We start from the raw sequence: 21,074 nt of genomic DNA on the forward strand, positions 1-21,074 counted from the left end.
CTTACCTCTTCTGCCTCCACCGTACTAGCTGACCTCCCCCCTTCCCTTCCCTCGGCCCAGGCTCCTCGCGCCAAGATGAACCAGCAGCGCTCGCGCCGTTTCCGCGCCAGTAAGAGACGGCCGAGAAGCTGGAGGAAATGGCGCGAATCAAGGCCGAGCTGCGCAGCAAAGGCGTCGAGCTGCCGCCCGACAAGCCCAAGGGCGAACACTTTGACAGCAACTGCATCACACCGGTGAGTGTCGGCGGACGGACGGCGATGGGGAGCAGTTCAGTCTGACAAGTGAAGTTGTTTTATTTGCCGACTTTTATTCAGGAAAAATGGTGTAAGAATTACCAACCGATAAACGCAGCCTGAATTAGTGTTTATATGCTGAATCGATGAACGATATGAATGAAATCGACATCTATGAATAAAGCATGCTGGTTTAAGTGGTCACATGTGAGCTGGACGGTGTAAGAACTAAGATGACATGCGTTCTGACCTACCCGCTCTCCCCCAGGGCACGCCGTTCATGGACCGGCTGAGCAAGTGTCTGTGTTTCTACGTGCACGAGCGTCTGAACCACGACGCCGGCTGGAAGGACCTGAAGGTGATCCTGTCGGACGCCAACGTGCCCGGAGAGGGAGAGCACAAGATCATGGACTACATCCGCCGGCAGCGGGGTCAGTTTAAGCGAGTGATAGTCACTGTCAGTGCCTTGGGATAATGGGACGTATGCTGCTTAGTGGGGAAGCTATACAATCTACATTTTTTGTATTTTTGTATTTTGAATGCCTTGATGTACGATTACGAGCTGGCGGCACTCACATGTGACTCTTGACTGACGTGACATGCTGAAGAAGCAATGGCATGACCTATTCATGACGTCCGCTCAGCTAGCCATAAATTAACCAGCGGCCCTCAACGCCCCAACTAGCCGGTAGCCCTCAGGCCATAAGTTACCCATCAAGGCCCACCTGACCCCGACTGGCCTCTGCACCCCTCCCCCATTACAGCGAGTCCGTCGCACGACCCGAACACGCAGCACGTGCTGTGCGGCGCCGACGCCGATCTCATCATGCTGGGTCTGGCCACACACGAGCCCAACTTCACCATCATTAGGGAGGAGTTCAAACCGAACCAGCCGAGACCGTGCGAGATCTGCGGACAAATCGGTCAGTCGGCGGGCTGTCGTGCTGATGGGAGGCCTGGGAGGTGGAATGGGTGGGGAAAGGGCGTGGTTTACAATAGTCTGCGTGAGTTATTGTTCTGAGATTTTGTTCGTAAAGCAACCTATCATAATATAAGTGATTCATGTTGAATGAATGTATTCCTAAATGTTTTGTGGTATCAGACAGTGTAAGGAAGAGGTTTATGATTTCATGTGTGACAGTTCATGTCGAGGAGCCAGGGAGGATGGCGAGGGATTCGGTAAAATGATTCCCGTCTTGCTGACTGCTTTTAATGCTGGTTCAACATGGATTCTAATTGCTATCCGACTAAGGTCTGGAAAGTCTGGTGCCTTGGTGTCTTTCCAATGACTATTCACAAGCCGAACTTCACCTGACGCCGCGCTCGTCCTCTGCCAGGCCACGAGATGAAGGAGTGCGTGGGTAATGTGCGCGAGAAGCAGGGCGAGCACGACGAGAAGCCTCTACCGGTGGTGGCCGAGACCCAGTACATCTTCGTGCGGCTCAACGTGCTCAGAGAGTACCTGGAGCGCGAGCTGGAGATGCCCAACCTGCCCTTCCAGGTCGGTCCGCCGGTGGCCCGCTGAAACAGTGATGTTGAAAATGAGATTGCTGGCTGTGGGATGTGTTTCAATCAAATTGGCCGCCATGATTCTTGATGTAATGTTACCTATGTAACGTTTTGTAAGAATCCTGATCAGTTTCTTTTTTGTCATGGCCACATAATATGCAGGCGTGCTTATTTTGACTAGTATCGCTTTGTGATTACTGTACACTTCAGTACTTCAGCTATTTCGTTTTTTTTCCGTTTCTGGCAAAACAACCTTTTTCATGTCGGCTTTATTCGTTCATTGAATAATCGGCTGCTGTCGATCCTTGAGTTTCTGACTCGCCGCCGTCTCGTTTCCGCTTTCAGTACGACTTTGAGCGGGCGATCGACGACTGGGTGTTTATGTGTTTTTTCGTCGGTAACGACTTTCTGCCGCACCTTCCGTCGTTGGAGATCCGCGAGGGGGCCATCGACCGGCTGGTCAACCTCTACAAACAGACCGTCTACAAGACCGGGGTCAGTGTCTGCTTGCTCGGCTGATGGAGCTGCGGCTAGGGTGAAGCGTCTGGGAAGTGGTGGTTGTTTGTTTTGAAGCGGAAGCTGCTGACAGGTCAAAGTTTTGTATAATCACAGTTCATGTTGGAGGTGCAACAGTACATTCTTTTCTTTTTTCTTTTGGCAATGACACGCCTACCAGCCACCCCCACCCCTTGCTCTTTTACAGGGTTTTTGACCCTGTTTGTTTTGTTTTTGAACCTTCAGGGAGTGACACTCCCCCCCCCTCCCCTTCCCAATTTTGCAGGGCTTTCTGACGAACAGCGGCCGGGTGAACCTGCAGCGAGTAACCCCCTCCCCACACATACTTTGCAGGGCTTTCTCACAAACAGCGGCCGGGTGAACCTGCAGCGAGTGCAGCTCATCATGCAGGACCTTGGACAGATGGAGGACGAGATCTTTAAGTCCCGTCAGCGCCGGGAGCTCTCGTTCCGCGCCCGAAACAAGGCGCAGCGCCGCCAGAAGCGCGAGGCAGATGCGAGAAAACACCTCGGAGGGCAGTTCGCTCCGCAGGTGCGGCCGGTGGACTGTGGAATAAGGAAGGGCTGGGCTTAGGTGGGGTCGGTTTTCAGGCCTGGTGTTTCATTCAGAGCAAAGAAAAGTGCGAATGAGCTTAAGCTTACGTTTTGCTGAAATGTCCGTCTTTTTAGCTCAGTGGTCGATAGTTGGTGGACTCCTGAGGTGATAAAAGAAATGATACCGTTTGACGCTCATTGGTGTGTCTCGCGTTCTTGATTGGTATGTCCCGTGTTGTTTTTTAGTCCTGACCTCTGATCGGCCCTCGCCTCTGACCCCTGACCTCTGGCTGGCCCTCTCCTCTGAACCCGTGACCTCCGTTCACCAGGCGGTCGGCGGCGCGGTAAAGCCCGTGGAGAACGCCCGAAAGGAGTCGTACCAGATCCGGATGGAGCAGATCGCCGCCAAGTCCGACTTCAAGGCCGAGAATAACCGTATCATCGACAGCGTGAGTTGGCGATAGGATGCTTCGATGAGCTCACAGAGGTTTACACTAGTGATGCTGGGTCACAATCAGCTGCTGTGGGCAGTAATGTAAATGACTTGTGAAATGACTTGTGAAATTGTCTGCTCAGCGGCTACGCTGCTTTGTCTTAGCCGTCCCATGACAATGTTGGCAGTATGTATACCAAGCTTACGGTCTTACCGTCATTCTTCCCAGTCAATGCGGATGGCTGTTGTTTATCACTATTTGCGTTTGTCATGTGTGTCGAGCTGATCCGTCGCTGACCGGTGTGTGGTGCTGTCTTGGCGTCATTCAGTCGGCCTCTGCCGTTCAGAAGCGTCTCGAATGGTCTGTCTGCTGTCTCTCAGAGGTCAGAGGTGCCTACTGTCTAACACTTTGAGTGTTGTTTCAGTCTGCGTCAGCCGGCCAGAAGCGGCCCCGTGACGACTCGGATAGTGAGGAAGAGACGCCCGACGAGGTCCGACTGTGGGAGGACGGCTTCAAGGACAGGTACGGCACAGTTATGGCAGTAGTGTGAGTGGGAGGACTATGGGATGATTGTGGGAGGACGGATTCAAGGACAGGTGTGTTACCACCGTGACAGGAGTAATCACGGAGCCAACGTTAAAGTGGAGGGACGTCGTAAGCTGAGTTCGATTATTGATTCAGCATAGCAGTAAAGCGTGACTGAACCTCTGTGGGGCTACTCAGAGGACGCATGTTTATGTGAAGACCAGGCCGACTATACTTTCGAGCTGTTTGACGGTTATCTAAAATATTCTGCTCTTTTACCCAGTCAGTGAATGTCATTTGCAGCCTTTTTTTTTGTCTTTTTAACTCAGCCATTGAGTTGAGCAACCTTCTTTGAGCGTCAATGACTGGGCCATCCAGATCATGTCATAATTGAGCTACACTGCACCATCCTCTCAGGTACTACGAGTCCAAGTTTGACGTGATGAAGGACAATATCGAGTTCCGGCACAAGCTGGCCCGAGAGTACGTGCTCGGGCTGTGCTGGGTGCTCCGCTACTACTATCAGGTAAGACGGGCCAGTATGACATTGTGGCTCATGAGGAAATTACTGTGTGGTCTGTTGGTTGTGTAATATCTTCCTGACTGTGGAATGTGGTGCGTTGATGGTAGTTATGGCGAAAGTTAAACTGTCTGATAATGGAGGTTCTCTAGAAACCCGGCCGCCTGTGGTATACCTAGTCATTGAATGAGTTGTGCCTGCCTTGAAATACTATGCCTCACTTGACTTGCAAACTATAGTCTGTAAACTTTTCATGAAACTTAGAACTGTTGTGTTTCTTCGTATCTGCCTTCCCGTTTTCTAACTCGCACCATCTCTCCCTCAGGGCTGTGCGTCATGGAAGTGGTACTTTCCCTACCACTACGCCCCGTTCGCCTCCGACTTTGTCAATATCGGCGACATGAAGCCGCAGTTTACGCTGGCCGCGCCGTTCAAGCCGCTCGAACAGCTAATGAGCGTGTTCCCGGCTGCCAGTCGGTCACACGTGCCCGAGCCCTGGGGAGAGCTCATGATGGACCCGGTAGGTGGCGGTAGGGGAGCTGGCTGGCTGGCGAGAGGCGTGGTAATTTTGGAAATCGCAGAGCAATGTCAGGCTGCGATAACGAACACATGGGAGCCCTTAGACGTGTAGGTTAAACTTAATTACTATTAGTACTCACTCTTTCAAGCACCTCACTAAGTTACTCAACTCACTCACTCACTCACTCACACACACACACTATCAGCCTAATTTTGCAGTCAACGTATCAACTACCTGTGGAGTGCTTCAACATCAGCCATCTACAACTCCCCTTTTTCTCTCTTTCCACACAGCACTCACCCATCATCGACTTCTACCCGGTGGACTTCAAGATCGACCTGAACGGGAAGAAGTTCGCGTGGCAGGGCGTGGCGCTGCTGCCGTTCGTGTCGGAGGTCCGGCTGAAGGCGGCGCTGAAGTCTGTCTATCACATGTTGACCGAGGACGAAAAGAGGAGGAACGTGCGCGGCGACGACCGGTTGTTCATCGGCAGTCGACATCCGGGCTACGCCGTGATGCAGGAGATGTACAAGTCCAACGTGGTGAGAGGGGATTGAGGGAGAGGAGGATGGGAGCAGGACGATCACTTGTTTTGATGTTGTATGGATAAGATGTGCTTTTGTTAGGCTGTTGTGTCGAAAAATGGATGGTGTATGAATTATCTTAGAGTTGGGTACGTTTCTCGATTTTTTTTTTTTTTGTCTGCAAATGTCGCATAGCTGGCTCTTGAGCCGTTGCCAGCTTTTCCCTGGGATCAGACGCGACCTGGCCTCAGTCCTGTCCCGTCGTCGTTCCTCAGGAGACGGTCGAGGCCAACCCGGAGCTGTTTGGTAAGATGAGCGGTACACTGATGCCCGCCGAGGACCTCATAGACCAGGGATCCGATGTCATATCGCCCATACCGCTCTGCAAGAGCTTCCACAACAACCAGGTGGCCACGTGAGTGGATATACGGTGGTGGACGGGGAACGGGTATGAGGGCGGAGGGGTATTTCAGGGTGACGTATTATCTCAACGTCTTGGTTGAAATTCAACTTGCCAGATGAGTAACTGTTTATGTAACCTGGGCATGGCAATCGATGAAATACGGTTATGTCTTTTAATCCTGTTCTGTGCAGTACATTTTAGGCTCTTCTGTCTGTCATATTGGCTATTGAAAACGGGCTGTTTGGAAGCTTAAGCAAAAGCGGCTGCCACAAACGTCAATCCTTCAAGTTCGATGTAACCTGACTGTCATGTTTGCTCCCTGGTTACAGATGCCGGTACAAGGACCCCCAGTTCCCGGAGGGCTTCGTCTTTCCGGCCAAGAAGCTGCCCGGTGCCATGTGAGTATAGGATACTTCATCGCTTATCTTTTACAGCTAAGTAATGAGCGCCCGCAAGATGGGATCGGCTTCATTTCCCTGCCAAAAGCGTGCCGAATGCCGCCGGTGACTTTTCTGGATTTAATTTTTTCTTTTCTGCGTGGCTTTCCAGCTGATCCGACGCGTCTTCGTCATCCGGCCTGTGACCTACTACCTGATTACCTGACATGTGACCTGACATGTGGCCCCTCCCTCCGTCAGATCTCCGCCTCGTGTGCTGAAGCCGCAGGACCTGGACGCCGCGGCCAAGCAGCGCTGGCGGCCCCAGATCGGTATGGCCCGCTCCAACACTGTGGCATCGCTGGGCGCCGCCGGTCACCGCATGGTCGGGTAAGACCGGGGACGGGACGCGGGAAGGTGGGAGGGGGAGGACACTGGATGGTCGGGTAAGACCGGGGACGGGACGCGGGAAGGTGGGGGGGGAGGACACTGGATGGTCGGGTAAGACCGGGTGGGACGCGGGAAAGTGGGAGGGTGAGGACACTGGATGGTCGGGTAAGACCGGGGGACGCGGGAAGGTGGGAGGGGGAGGACACTGAATGGGTTCAGGGGGATAATGGATGCTGCCGGGAAATGAGTAGTACCTATTTGGGAAGAGGCTTGTTAGGAAATTAAAAAAAAAAGAATATTTGGAAGCTCGGAGGATTGGTAGTTTGTGACCAGAAGCAGCGAGGCAGCACATTTGCAAGATTCTGGTGGTGGAGACAGGACTTTGTTCGACAGTATTTTGGCTGCCAGGAATATGTCAATCTTGTGAAATGAACACTGACTTCGATAGTGAGAAAAGTACCCACGCCAGATCCCGTAAATGCCTATAATCCGCTTACGCCATCAACTAGAACTTCCCCTTCGTCCGCTAGATGTCGGCGTTTTCCCCTAAAGCTGGCCCAGTGAGTCAGCCCAGCGACCCGTCACCGCTTTCGAGTTCCTTTGTGGTCACGAATCGCACCATCATCATACACCGGGTGGTATATTAATTGCTGAATGTTTGTGGTTTTAGTATAGCACTACCTTCATCTGCGCGCTTTCGCGCAGTGCCAGATTTCAAGATCTACCGGCAGTAAGTTGCCGCATCAGTCAGGAATAGCATCATGTTAATCCAGACACCCCTGCACCTTCCGACCGGCATGACCGTCCCGCTGGACGGACTGTCAGGTGGTGGCCTGTCACGCCGTACTGTCAGATGACCTGTCAGGCTGGACTGTCAGGTAGTCTACCTCTGCTGTGGCCGTCCCTGCCCTGTCACCTCCGTCTGTGCTTACTCAGGCCACCACGGGGTTGGGATTTCCACCCACCGTCTGCCGCTCACACCAGCGGCAGCCGCCGGAGACCAGATATGTGTGCTGCTCAATATGAGGTCCCGGCTGTGTATCCGCGAGTCACGCCAGGTCCAGCGCTGCGTCCTGAGCCGTCCTGGCCCCGGTGTTTGCCTCGACACCGCCGGTGCCACCGGTGGAACTTTGAGTGGTTTGCCCACCGAGCAATGCCAGCCGAGTTATCCGCGTCATTGTCAACGAGTGGCACTCGCAGTAAATGTGCGGCTGTGCTGGTTGTATAGGAGCATGACTGGGCACTCTGTGGCACAGCAATTATCTATTCAGCCGATTCGACGGCCGTTTACTAAGACAGTTATATCTGGCTGGACGGGCGCGGCTCGGGCGGTGCTGCTGCCTGGTGCAGAGGCGAGCTGCTGCTGCCGACCGCGCCGGTGTAAGCGTTTTTGGCGCAGCTGAGTGCGTTGAAGAGAGTTTCTTAAATCGATCGTGGCCGGATTGATGACCACGAGGGTTGATACTTGTTCGGGTTGGATGACGATCGCCGACTTGCGAGCGTCTGGTGTGTCGAATGATTCAACGCTGAATAGCCGTTGGCATTTTTTACCATCATGCATTTGTGTTGATTCATTTCAACGTTGAATTCATTTACGTTATGCATGAGTTACGAGGTATGAACCTTGCTGGTAAAACATACTCGTATCTTCTGCCCTCTGATCGCATTTCGTTCCTTCCACCCTCCACCCAAACACTGTACAAATTCTCTCGCTCCCGAGTGTGCGGTTTTGCCCACCATTCCTGCAGTGTCAGCTGGTCCCACTGCAAACCCCCCACTCTGAGGAGCGGGGACGGGGCTGGGGAGAGGGGAGGGGTGCCGGAGAGAGCTCTCAGCGACACCTCGCCGCGCGGTGACGGCGCGCCCGACTGTTGGGCACACAGCCGCCGGCCGGGCGAGGCTCTGGTCGACATACAGCCGCCGGCCGGCCGCTGTCCGCCGTGGGTCGTCATCTGAATCAACACGGCTGACACGGGGCGGGAGGCGCGCCCGGTGTCCGGGCGACCTGGCTCGGTCCGGCGAGTCGGGCTGGCCTGGCTCGGCCTGGCCCGGCGAGTCAGCCCGGACAAATACATACAGACACTGCTGTGGGCTGGCCTGAGAATCGATGGGTCAGCCACTGGCCGATAACGCCTGATTTTGAATCGATTCATGAGCTATTTATTAGGCCATTTATGAGATGTTAGCTGCCTTTTAGCATGATTGAGAATCCAATCATATGTTACATCACGTTTCCTTCTTGACGATTTTTTGCTTGGACGCGGGATCGGTCAACAAATTAGCATGCACCGTCATCATGAGCTTGTGATTAGCGTGGTGGCATGTCCTCAAGGATTATCCAGTCCTCTTCGATGCCAATTACCAGGAAGTATGGGGCATCTTGATCTTGATCTTGCCCGATCAGGCGTTGGTAAAGGGTGTACCAGGACTCTCAGGCGCATGGCGATATGGTACTCGACGCTGGTGTGCTAACGATCGCCATAGATCCCGCTCACCAAGCCGATAGACACGGGATTAGTGGAACGATTTGCGATGGCGACCATGCCCGGCTGAAGTGACATAACATGGACAATGCCTCACAATGGACATGATCAGTAGAGAATGGAGATCGAAGTAGAACATCTGGGTTTTTGGTGATACTTGAGTTCGAAATGGCCTTAGTAGTCATGGCCAAAAGCCCGATGAACAAAATCATATCGCTGAGTAAATATTAATATTTTTATAAGCTGTGGTTGGCATCTGCAGCTCTTGGGTAGCTAAATGAGCTGATTTTTTATCACTAATCAGTTGGTGACATACCAGGGAAATAAGCTAAAAGTAGAGCGCTCTATTTATTGCTCCTGCCCCATGTTGAAGAGATACCCCTAAAAGCGTGATCTTTTATCGGCCCTTACGCAGCAAGGCAGTAATTCTCAGACCGGTGGATGGTATCAATAGAAAGAGAATGCGTCAAAGATTAACATGAATTAATTAAAATAACATTAAAATGTTAATTAAGCGTGGAAATTAGTCCCAAACATAAGCTAATTATTGCTCCTACCTCGGCGACGGCGCTCCCCGCAGTCAGCGGAGAAGCTAAAATAAAAGCCACCATCCTCCTCCCTAAGTCAATTTTAGAGCGGCCGAGTGGGCCGATGCGGGGCCACCAGACGGAGGTGAGACGTGGCTAGCAATTCCGAACTGCCATAGAAATCAATCGTACAATATGGGATGATTACTCTGAAGCTGGAGTGAAAGCATGAGTAGATTGCAAGAAACGAAATGCATAGATTGGTTGAATTATGTACAATAGGCACAGCTCAGATGAAGCCATTTCTTTGATGTTGACATTTGACATAACCCTTCCTCTCACCTACGACCTAAGTACGTTGGCAGTTACCGGCATAGTTTTTTTAGCACGAGTGTAATTCGCCATCGGACCGCAATGCATGTTGCTAGGCTGCTGCAATTACAACGAACATACGAATACTGCCTTCATTTGTAGACGTTTGTTTTTTAGGCGGTCTTTGACGTACAAGGGGGCATACCTGTCGACAACTTGAGTTTCTCCGAATTTCAAAAACTCCCAGAATTCCAATTCCTTATGCACTGTTAGGTAGCTATACAGCTATACAGTTGTAGGTACATTATGTTCACAAGTGTTCGTTTCCTCCTGCTCTAAAAAGGATGATATTTGTCGATTTCGTGCGTCGCTGATAGAAGGGTGCGTTTAATAATTAGGCCCAACGCTTTCTGCATCCGCGAGTACCTTGAAAAGGGAACAACAGTTTCCATTTATTACACTATGGGACAAGTGACAAAATGACCACTGCAACACGCATGAAACGGAGCTCATATTCCTAAAATGTCTACAATCACTTCTTTTCTGACACTATTAGCAAATACTATCTCAAGTTAGGTGGTTGACAGACAGTCAATGGAGATCTGGGGAGACTGAGTGATGCCAATTCACCACTTAACTGATAATGAGGGCCGAGGGAAGAGAAACATGCAACATGCACAACTGACAACCTGACAAGTGACAAAACACTACCACTATTGCGCAGTGCACAACAAATTACAGCAGCCAGCCCAAAAATGCTTTTGGTGGCTAATTGCAAAACAAGTCACTAATAATGTCTTAGTTGCAGCTGAACACTGCACAATGATCACACTGTTCACACATTGAGTGAGATGCCACAGGTGGTTTGAATCACACTTTGGTACAACTGCAAATCTGAAGTGTTGTCATGAGGTTCATGCCTCCATGATCACAGCACTTTGGTTGTGGTTGGCATAACACTTGTAGTCTGCAGAGTTCCACATGAACTGCAGACACCTCATCTGGTGGTCTTCATGTTGCTCAACTTCTTCAGGAGGCAAATGTCGACCACCCAGCGGAAGCATGGTCCTGCAGAAAAGAAAGGTAATGCATAAGGTACAAACATTATCTGCTGAAACAGCCCCTTCTGTTTGCTGTTATTAAACTTTTAACATAACATAACATAACAACATGTATTCCATGTATATTACATTTGTTGAAGTAAAATACTGCCGGCTATTTCAAAACCAGAAAATGAAATTATATTGTTGCATAATTCACATGCTCAGCTATCAGTATCAAATAATAAATTAATTTAAAATTTGGCATATTCTATATAACACATTCATAGAATATTCTACTTCACGTCACAAGGACTCACAATCTTTCTGTTGGGTGTTTGATTGACGCATTAACTAGGTTTGTCTTAGGTTTTATTATTGCAAAAAATTCATATTGCATTATTGTATCAAAATACTGCCAGCAATAACAAAACAAGAACATGAAATGTCAATGAGCAAGCCGCCTTTCCTAAAATGGATTACTTTTAAAAGAATTTTAGTTTCTTTTAAGGAAAAGGAAAAATGATTATCAGGTAATTATCAAAACCACTCAACCAGCAAGTGGCTGGGTGGTTTCACAGCAAACATCAAGCCAAAACATATGCTTACATTTATCTAACAATTGAGCCATTTGACTACACAAGGATATGTGAGCAAAATAAGAATCCAATTATCCAATGTTGACTTCCTTGCAAAGTTTATGCCTTATTTTATGAAAATGTGTCACTAGAATATGATACTTATCATCGAATATTATTTAATTTACGATTTATTTCGATCGGAACGCACATGGGGTCCCGCGCCATTTTCGTCGACGATGAATATGATCGTGTTTCATGAAGAGATAAGGGGTTTCAATGGTCTTTCAAAGCAATAATTTGATGCAAAAATTTGTAGGAAATAATATAAAGCTGGTTCAAATGGCCATCAACCATTTAAAACACCGAAAATACTCACAACTCCGTCCCGACGACCACGCAGCACCGCGCACGCCACACTACTGGCACGACTGGCACAATGCCAAAACTGCTGTCACAGCAGAAATGTTTTTTTTTTCTCGATTGCAATTGTGGAATTATTTATTAAACAGAAGATAATCTTTCCGAAAAAACCGACTGATTTCATATACAGATGCATGGAAAATAAAAAAATCCCGGTAAGTTTATTTGTATTGTTTTGTCGATTTTGACATGCTCCTAGTTTTGCAGCCATATTTCGATATGTTCTACAGGGAGTTCAGAATTATTTCAGGACCAATCTTTTCCTCATTCATTTTTCCGTCGATCATGAAATTTTTAGAGCGGAACAATTAGTTTCCAGGCGGTCCGAGCGGTTTTCGTGAGAAGGGTGCAAAAATCGGCGTCATTTTTAGAGCCTCGACACCAGCTCAACACAGGACCCTATGGGAGACGGTGAAGTAGCGGGAGCAATAAATAGAGCGCTCTAATTTTAGCTTATTTCCCTGGTGTGTCACCGACTGTAATACCACTGGTCGCGCAGTGACGGCAGCGTGTGGTACTGTGACCTGACCTGACCTGACCTGATCTGACCTGACCTGTCCCCAGATTCCTTCACCACCGGTCGCGCAGTGACGGCAGCGTGTTCTGACCTGACCTGACCTGACCTCGTCCGCCAGGTTCCACCACCACCGGTCGCGCAGTGACGGCAGCGCCGGCTACAACAGCGTACCGCCGCTGATGCCGGGCGGGCCACCCAGTCTGATGGGACAGGGCCCGCCCGGAAACTGGCAGGGCGTCTACAACGGTGAGTTCAGCTCGGGAGAACGGGGTGGGTCCCATGACTGTTAGAACTGACTCGTAAATGGCTCGTGACTCATAAGCGACAGTCGGGTTTCATACTTTCTGTAGACCTTCAACCTGAGAGATGTCCAAATTCTTACCGAAGCAGATACCGATGAGATATGTGAAGCAAATAATTGTTTTGACACAATCGTGACACTGATTTGGCTGCTGCGTGTTGGGCGAGTGCTCCACGACTCGTGGGGCGCCCAAATCCAAATTCATCATCATCATCATCATCATCGTTTAGCAGAACATTGGGTGTCATTCAGCTGTAGTGTTTCTCGCACGCTAGAACTCAAGTGTTGTCCGCTCGCGTCTCCCCCGCAGTGCGTTTGTGAGATGGAGAGATAACTCCGCACCGGTGACAGGTTGAAGCACCGGCCTGTTTTCGGTTTGGTTCGGTCTGCTTTTCGATGGGTTATTTCGCCTCTCCCCCTGACCACCCTCTCCAGTCCATCGACTACTCCCGGTGGCATAGCTGTCTGTATTCGCGTCCCACCCCGCCCGGCGTGTTGTTTTCCATGCAGCGCTCCTCTCTAACCACCAATTGGCTGCCGGTGTTGCCTCTGAGGACCTCCCGGGCCGGGTGCAGGCCGCCGCTCGGCACCCCTCTGTCCCATGTTTGGTTCGAGTAGGCGCCCCGCCCCCGCCCCCGTCCCCGCCCCCGCCTGGCATCGTCACCGCAGCGTGCAGTCGCCGCGACGGCCGAGTGTTTTGTTGTCGCATTTCACGCGCCATTGTTCGACGAGTGTCTTCTGCGGAGAGCTGCGAGCCGCAGCTACCTGACGCTCTGTCGTTCCGGCGGCCAACTTTCGCTCACGCCGCCGCGTCCCGCTGTTTGCTGCCGACCAGTGACGTCACGGAGAGGAGTGTGACGTCACTGGGAGGACGGCCGACCGGCAGGGCGGGGCTGGTGTGAGGTGTGAACGCTCAGAGGCGACTAAACATGTTTATGTGGAGAAACACTCGGCCACCGGGTAATGAGGCTCTGAGGAGGTCTCGAGACGACGTGGAGGGTCATTGGAGAGCAGCTGTTTGCTGGACTCGGCCGAAGGATGGATGAACTGACGTACGCAGTGGTGGGAGCGACCGGAGTCTGCTCCCGTGAGAGGTGTGTTCGCAGCGCGACATAGACCGGGGAGCGAGGCACAACATGGCTGAGAGGACCGAGGAGCCGCCCCTGGGTGAAACTGGAATGACATGGTTCGTTCTGGCCTGATGCTGCATATCTCGGCTTTGATATTGGGACAGGTTGTGAATTGAGAATTATCCTGGTATAGTTCTCTGACTGAAGTTATTTTGTATTAGTCTCCGAAGTTATTTTCAGTTGAGCGTCAGTTGATATTGCAGTAAGTGAATTTATATAGCAGTGATTTCGGTCTCATATACAAGCACGTAGGGGATTATAGTTGGTTCTGGCTCTCAGTAACGTGACTAAAAACCGTGCCTTAGCACAGCCTTTGGTCCACTTGACGCAGCTTGTTTTGAAATATTTGAGCCATTTTGCCAAATATGTATTGTTGAATTGCCCTTCAAACCGTGTTCAAGCGTACTGAGTTTCCAATGCCGTTTCTTTAAAGTTCATCGAAAGTTTCTTGCCGGCGGTTTTAGATATTAAGTCCGCCGACTCCTGAGACTCGGAGTCACTATCCCACGGCTCAATCAGAGCTCTTTGGGTGTCTTCTCAGCAGCAGGTCTGACGTTAAGATGGCCACTTTGCGGAGTTAATTCTCACGTCTGGCTTGGTATTTGCCATCGATGGACCAGCTTCAACTGGTCGGAATCAATAATGCTGAATTGATGCTGGACTGCTGCAGCAATAATACAGCTTTCAGGTAGACATTAGGAACTTGGCGAGTCAGTTGAGCCTGCACAATAGTTTGGCTTATCGTTTTCACAGCTTCATCGCACATGCTCTCCTAAAATGCAACGGTTTATTTGAGTATCGGGGATCGGATCAAAAAATGTCCAATTGAAAATCGTGTTTTTTTTGGGGGGGGAGCCTGTTGCAAATCTTTTGTCACTTACCTATTTAACCCAGGTTCGTCACTGGCCAGCCGAAGGTGCCGGTTCTTAGTTCAGGCCGTATCTGGCATTCCTATCCGAACTTAGGGCCACAACACACCAGCTCGCCGGCAATTTTGAGACCACGGCCGGCGAAATCATCCGTGTGTGCGCCGGTGGCGGCCCGGCCGAATGGTGACATGAATATTATTTGCTGGCCGCGACAGCTGAATTCAGGTCTGTTATATTTTCGAGAGGCCCTCCAGCGCAATCGCTCCGCGTGTCGATAAGGGCGAGCGGCCGGCGGCGCGGCGTGCCAATATGGGCCGTGTGCGCGGCGCCTGGAGTGGCTTCAAGAGGCAGGGTGGCGCTGCCGGGGAGGAAGGGTCATTGGGCGGTAGCGCACAGCGGTAGATTGGACGCCGTCGACGCTATTGGAGGCGGGGAGACGGACGGCGGTGGCAGCCGAGGTGGAAGTGGTGGCGGCGGCGGCGATATTCCTAGCAATTTATAATTTCGTTGGTGCGTAGACGCTAACATCGGGTCCATTTTCCGGTCATGAGTCTCGTCCAATGCATTGAAGAGTTGTGGAGGGACGTTTGAGCTAGTTCACTGATGCTGCGCTATGCCGTGTCATATTTTAATGTTACCCAGTGCTTTTTATTTCACAGCTCACGACCAATTTGTGATGTGGGCACACGTTTTTTAACTACTCTGTATCGCAATATTGCGAGGCAAGTTGATAAGTCCGGTAAATGTCGATCGCTACCAGCACCATTTTTGTCGTTACATCCTGTTCATTACTCTCCGGTCATTTCACGCCTGTCATCGGCCGCCGGTCCAGCCGGTATTAAACACTCGCGCGGGTGCTCGCCGCTCGGCACACCGCCTCATTGGCCTCCAGCCGAGATCCGGTGTTCCACCACCACGCTGCCTCATTTCCACCAGTACCTACTGGCCATCGGTAGCTCATCGGGGCGTATCGCGGATTCCCCGTGGCACCGCCCGCCTGTCGCACGCCGCACAGCTCCCTGTCGGCCTTCGTTCGTCGCTGCCCGTCGTCCGACGTCCGTCGACCGGCGCCTGTTGCTCGTTTAATTGTCGCTGTCGACTCAGGTGTAATATTGCGCCACTTTGGCCTCCGCTGCGCCACTTTGGCCTCCGCTCTGTTCTGTCCTGTCCGCCCGACCGTGCGGAGGTGATCGCAGTTCGTCCGGTGACGATACCTCCAGCCTGGGCGTGGGAACTCGGCAAGGATCCATGCCGTGGAATGGGAGAAGTATTATCCTATCTGGTTTGGAAAGGTTGAATCGGGACCTCCAACAACGATGTGGAATAGCTGAAAGCGAAGCTCAAAGCTCGAGCTAAGTTCATGACATCAAATTCACTGGCATGTTTAGGTATGTATTAAGTCCTTGATGTGTCCTGTTTCGGTGTTCTCTTGCCGAATTAAAATCGTTCGTTGGATGGTTGGACATATGCGTCGAATGTTAAAAACTTCAACAGGTTGTAATAAATGGCTACAAGGAAAAATAATCCCCTCCAACGGATGGCCCCTGACGTCACTGCCGATCTGGTGCCGGCGTGTCGGGACGCCGCTAATAACTGCCAATATCGGACCTAAGCTGGTTAGCCGTCACGGACGCGCCGCTTATGAGTTTGTGCGGCCGCGCGGACGCAACGATGACGCTCCGGGCTGGGGACTAGGAGACCGGTGTCGGGTCCTGGTTCCCTTCCCCGGCTCTCTCTCTCTCTCTCTCTCTCTCTCTCTCTCTCTCTCTCTCTCTCTCTCTCTCTCTCTCTCTCTCTCTCTCTCTCTCTCTCTCTCTCTCTCTCTCTCTCTCTCTCTCTCTATCTCTATCTCTATCTCTATCTCTATCTCTATCTCTATCTCTATCTCTATCTCTATCTCTATCTCTACCTCTACCTCTACCTCTACCTCTACCTCTACCTCTACCTCTCTCTCTCTTTCTCTCTCTCTCTCTCTCTCCCTCTCTCTCTCTCTCCCTCTCTCTCTCTCCTCTCTCTCTCTCTCCTCTCTCTCTCCTCTCTCTCTCTCCTCGCTCTTGCAGTGTGTCTCGTCAAGACCTTTCTTCTTCTAACCTACATTAGAACCTCATCGGCAACATTTCCCTTCTTCGCTTTCCGTGTCCAAGACTGTCTCCTGTTGATGTGCTCACGGCCCACGGGCGACCTGTATCGGCCAGAGATCACCATTAGCGCTGGAAGTCACATAGATTTTCTGTCAAGTACTAGAAATCCATTGCTTACTCACTGAAAACAATTTAACCCGCGCCCTGATGTGGGGGGGGGGGCATTTTGGCCCCCCTGTGTTTTTTCTTAAATAGCGAGAAATCGGCGGCGCCAAATTTTGGGTACCTTACCGGGCATCAATTTGACACCTTCACACAAAATTTCAAGTCACAGGTCACCTCGGATCAGGAGTTATTGAGGTCAAACTGAGGTCATGTTCGAGTAAAAATGAGCAAAAAACATGACATCTTGAAACGCTGACCAATTCTACAGTTAACAAGCAATTTTAAAGTTATTTATATGGTTGTGTAGAAAATGACGGCGCTACAAAACTTCTATCTCAGATTTCCGAAATTTTGGGATTTTCACCCCCAAAAATAGTAAATTGATTTTTTTAGAAAAACTAAAAAAAATCCAATTTTTTCGAATTTCGAAAAACCGTAATATATGTGGTAGTCCCTGCGCTCTTTGATTTACATACCAAATTTTAGATAAGACGATACCTCTTTTTTGGCCAAGTTATAGCGAAAAAAACTGTTAAAAATTGATGACGTCAAATTTTTGAACTCAATTTTTAGCAATTTTAGACCACCTGGCGCAAAACGGAGACCACCATTGAACTCCTCGTGACGAGCTGCATCGAATCGATAGTCGATACCCATTTTATGCAAAAATATCAACTATGAAATTTGACCTAATTTGACCTGACCTTGACCTGACCTTCACCAAAACATAATCTCAACTGACCCCAAGGGCTGCCTGTCCCACATAATCGCATTTGGCATATAAAATGGACCATAAAACATGCATCACATGATATTTTTAATTTTTGACCCTCAGTGACCTGACCTCTGTGACCTGACCTGGTATCAGTGACCTCAAATAGCAAAATGTGTGTTTGACGAACATTTCCCTATCGATGATTTTCAATGAAATGCATTTTACTCGATTTTACAACGCATTTCTTGAAATGCCTGTAAACGGTGAAATTTCGACCTTTGACCTGACCTGTGACGTCATCGGTTTGACCGAGGTCAATGAAATTGGGTCACAAGGTAGTTCCCCGTTGGCTATCCAACGCCGTTTGCCGCTTGTCGCTATGTTGCGTGGTTCTCGAGATCTTAGGGGAGGGTCAAAATGCCCCCCCCCCCCATCAGACCGCGTTGCTCGGCAGACCCCATCAGGGCGCGGGTTAACCCAAGGCCGGCGAGTAAACCGGTGTTTCGCGGGCACCCCTATCCGCAGCCATTTTTAACCACCCTCCCAGGAGTACATACAGTAAGGTCCCATTGCAGTGTAGTCGTGCCCAATGCCCATGCTCTCAGCGGACATGTTCGCTGACAGCGGTTATATCCGCTCAGAGCAAGTAAGACTAGACCGCAATGGGACCTAGCACTACTCCTGGGAGAGTGGTTAAAAATGGTTGCGGATAGGGGTAGCCGTGAAACATCGGTTTACTCGCCGGCCTTGGGTTAGATTTTTTCAGTGTATTCGGGACCCGCCTACATTTCGCAGCAACCCGCACTGTGTCGCAGCTTTGGCCGTGTCCGTGTGTTTTTATCCACCTCTGCTGCAGTATGCTATCGGCGCTAATGCGATCTCCTCTCTGCTCTGGACTCGGTCACAGCTGTTACGATCGTTCTATGTGAGCGCGCTAAGCCACGATCAATCACCAATCACCATGGTTACGCATGAATGACGGACACCACATAACACTGTGTTGGCTGTCCCTTCCTCTCGTCCCCGCCGTGAAGCGGTGGCATGATCGCATATTGTAAAAGTCTTCGGTCAGATCAGGCACGGCTGAGATGAGATCGTTCATGGGGGCAATGCCGGCAAACAAGTCACCATTGTAATATCCTGTGGACTAGAGGTGGCAAAAGATGAAAATTTTGGGAACCAGACTCGAACCAGACCCGGCTGGACATTTCTCGAACCAGTCGGACTCGGTTTTAGTTGGAATCTGAACCAGTTGGACCCGTTCCCCAAAAGTCAATTAATGCAAACTACTTGTAGGGATCATTAGTTGCATCATGTAAAACAGCCTATTTCCCACTGGGAATACTCATGAGCTACTGTGTGCAAAGAAACATTCTTTTCATTCACTTCATATTTTGCAATAATATGTAGTGTGCAAGATGTATAGTTTATGGTAGGACCCGGTTGAACCCGTCAGAAAAATTTCCAGGAACGTCCAGACTGGTTCTTTGGACCGGGTGCTCGGGTCCACATTTTGCCACCCCTACTGTGGACCTAACCCGTGACACGTGATAGTTTAAAAATCCGGATTGTTCCAAGCTATGAATCCAGTGTGACCTTCGTTGAATATTGATGACGATGGCCAATTTCACTGTGTATTCCCCCAGAGTGCTAGGTCGTCATTGAGGGCAGCAATCATTTCCAGACATTATGTGCTGAACCATGACATCATTTGCTGTTAATCCTTACTTTTCTCTTGATCATATATGTATCCTTGTTTCAGGAGGCGGTCGGGGCGGCGGTGGCGGCGGTGGCAGTCGTGGAGGCGGCGGAGGCGGCGGGTACCAGCGGGACGGACGGTCATCCTACTCTAGTCGGGTACGTAGCGACCAGTGCTGGACTCGAGGTCTCTGTCGGGCGCGAGTCGGCTGCGGACTTCTTTACTGTAGTAGTAATGTTGTTTACGGTAAGTTTTGTGTTTGGATCATCCGTTTGTCTAAATTTATATTGTCAGCCATTTTGCTTTGTGTACATACTGAGCCAGGAAAGCAACAAATCAGAGTCAGGATGGAATGGAATTCGCATAATTCGGTATCTTCCCTTTCCGCCCCTGCCTTCGGGTCTATCAGGACACCTCTGCCGCAGTGGCATATTTCTGACGTCAATCGTTCCCCTTCAGGACCATCGCTACAGCCCATATGGCGGCGGCGGCGGCGGTGGTGGCGGTGGCGGTGGCGGTGGCGGTGGCGGAAGGAACAGCTACGGTTCACCAGGAAGAGGAGGGTATGGCTCACAAGGCGGAGGGTATGGCTCAGGAGGCGGAGGATACGGCTCCCAGGGCGGCGGGTACAACTCCCAGTCTCGCTACAGTGGAGGCGGCGGCGGCGGAGGAGGAGGAGGGTACGGCTCACAGCAGCGCGGCGGGTATAGCACCGGCTCGGGTGGCTACAGGACCGACTCCGGCGGACAGGGCTACAACACCGGAGGAGGGTACCGTTCGGGCGGCGGCAGGGGAGGCGACTCCGCCGGACGGGGTCAGGGGTACGGCGGCGGCGGACGGTATGGTCAGAGCGGGGCTAACCGCGGATACCGTACCTAATCTGACGCTCCTGACCGGCCGCCGGGTCACCAGAGGCGTGTGTCGAGCGGTCGGTGGAAGCAGTCCGTACCTGTATGTCACGTGCCCAGAAAAGCGACCTTTAGTCGCCACAAAGGAATAGTTATTGAAATTTGGTCGATCGTCATAATGTTACTTTAGCTCGTGCTGAATAGACTGAAGCTCTGCTGTGGTGATGAAATGAAGTGACAGCAGTATGAACTCGACACGGGAGTTCTGTTTTGAGGAGCCGGTTTTATAGGAGTGGAGTGCTCTTGTGCTCTTGTGCCCGAGGCTGCCGGGCGTTGCTACATTGTGTCACCTTCATGTTGATGCATCGTCCATTGCGCTGGTAATGAACAATGTCTCATTAATAAAACGCAGTTTACATGACCCTTTCCACGCGTAAACGACAAAACAAGTTCCGAATATTTTACGTGAATTCTATTGGCGCGTTGAAGGGTCACATGAACTGTTTTTGTTGCTGTCATCTTGTTCGACCGTACCCAAATACACATCACATTAACGTTCCACCAGCTCAGTGTTTTACTGCCCGGGCGTTTCCCCTCTCCTCTCTTTCCTGAGTCTCTCTGGGACCGGGGACGGCCTCTGGGCTGCAGCGGCAGCGCCCTGCCGACATCTGCTCCCTACACCTCGGCGGCGGCGATGTTATCTGTCCGCGGCGCAGCGGCCGCCCCGGCCACCGGGACGCCGCCGACTCATTATTCAACGCCAAATTAGAGCTATTAGAGGCAAACAAAGCGTGGCCGGGGGTCGGCCGTCCCGTTTGATGAGCTCAGTGAACGCTCGGCTCGGATCCGGGTGGCTGGGGGGGGGGAGGGGGGAGGCTGATCAGGATCGGGGTGAGAATCGC

At 51.0% G+C, this 21,074-nt stretch overlaps 1 pseudogene; it reads left to right on the forward strand.

Moving 5' to 3' along the window:
• Positions 1-60: 60 nt before the first annotated feature.
• Positions 61-20,736, forward strand: LOC122373182 (annotated as a pseudogene).
• Positions 20,737-21,074: the final 338 nt, after the last annotated feature.

The sequence above is a fragment of the Amphibalanus amphitrite genome, unplaced genomic scaffold (genome assembly GCF_019059575.1).
Source record: "Amphibalanus amphitrite isolate SeventyFive unplaced genomic scaffold, NRLGWU_Aamphi_draft 001456F_arrow, whole genome shotgun sequence".
NCBI classification, from domain to species: domain Eukaryota; kingdom Metazoa; phylum Arthropoda; class Thecostraca; order Balanomorpha; family Balanidae; genus Amphibalanus; species Amphibalanus amphitrite.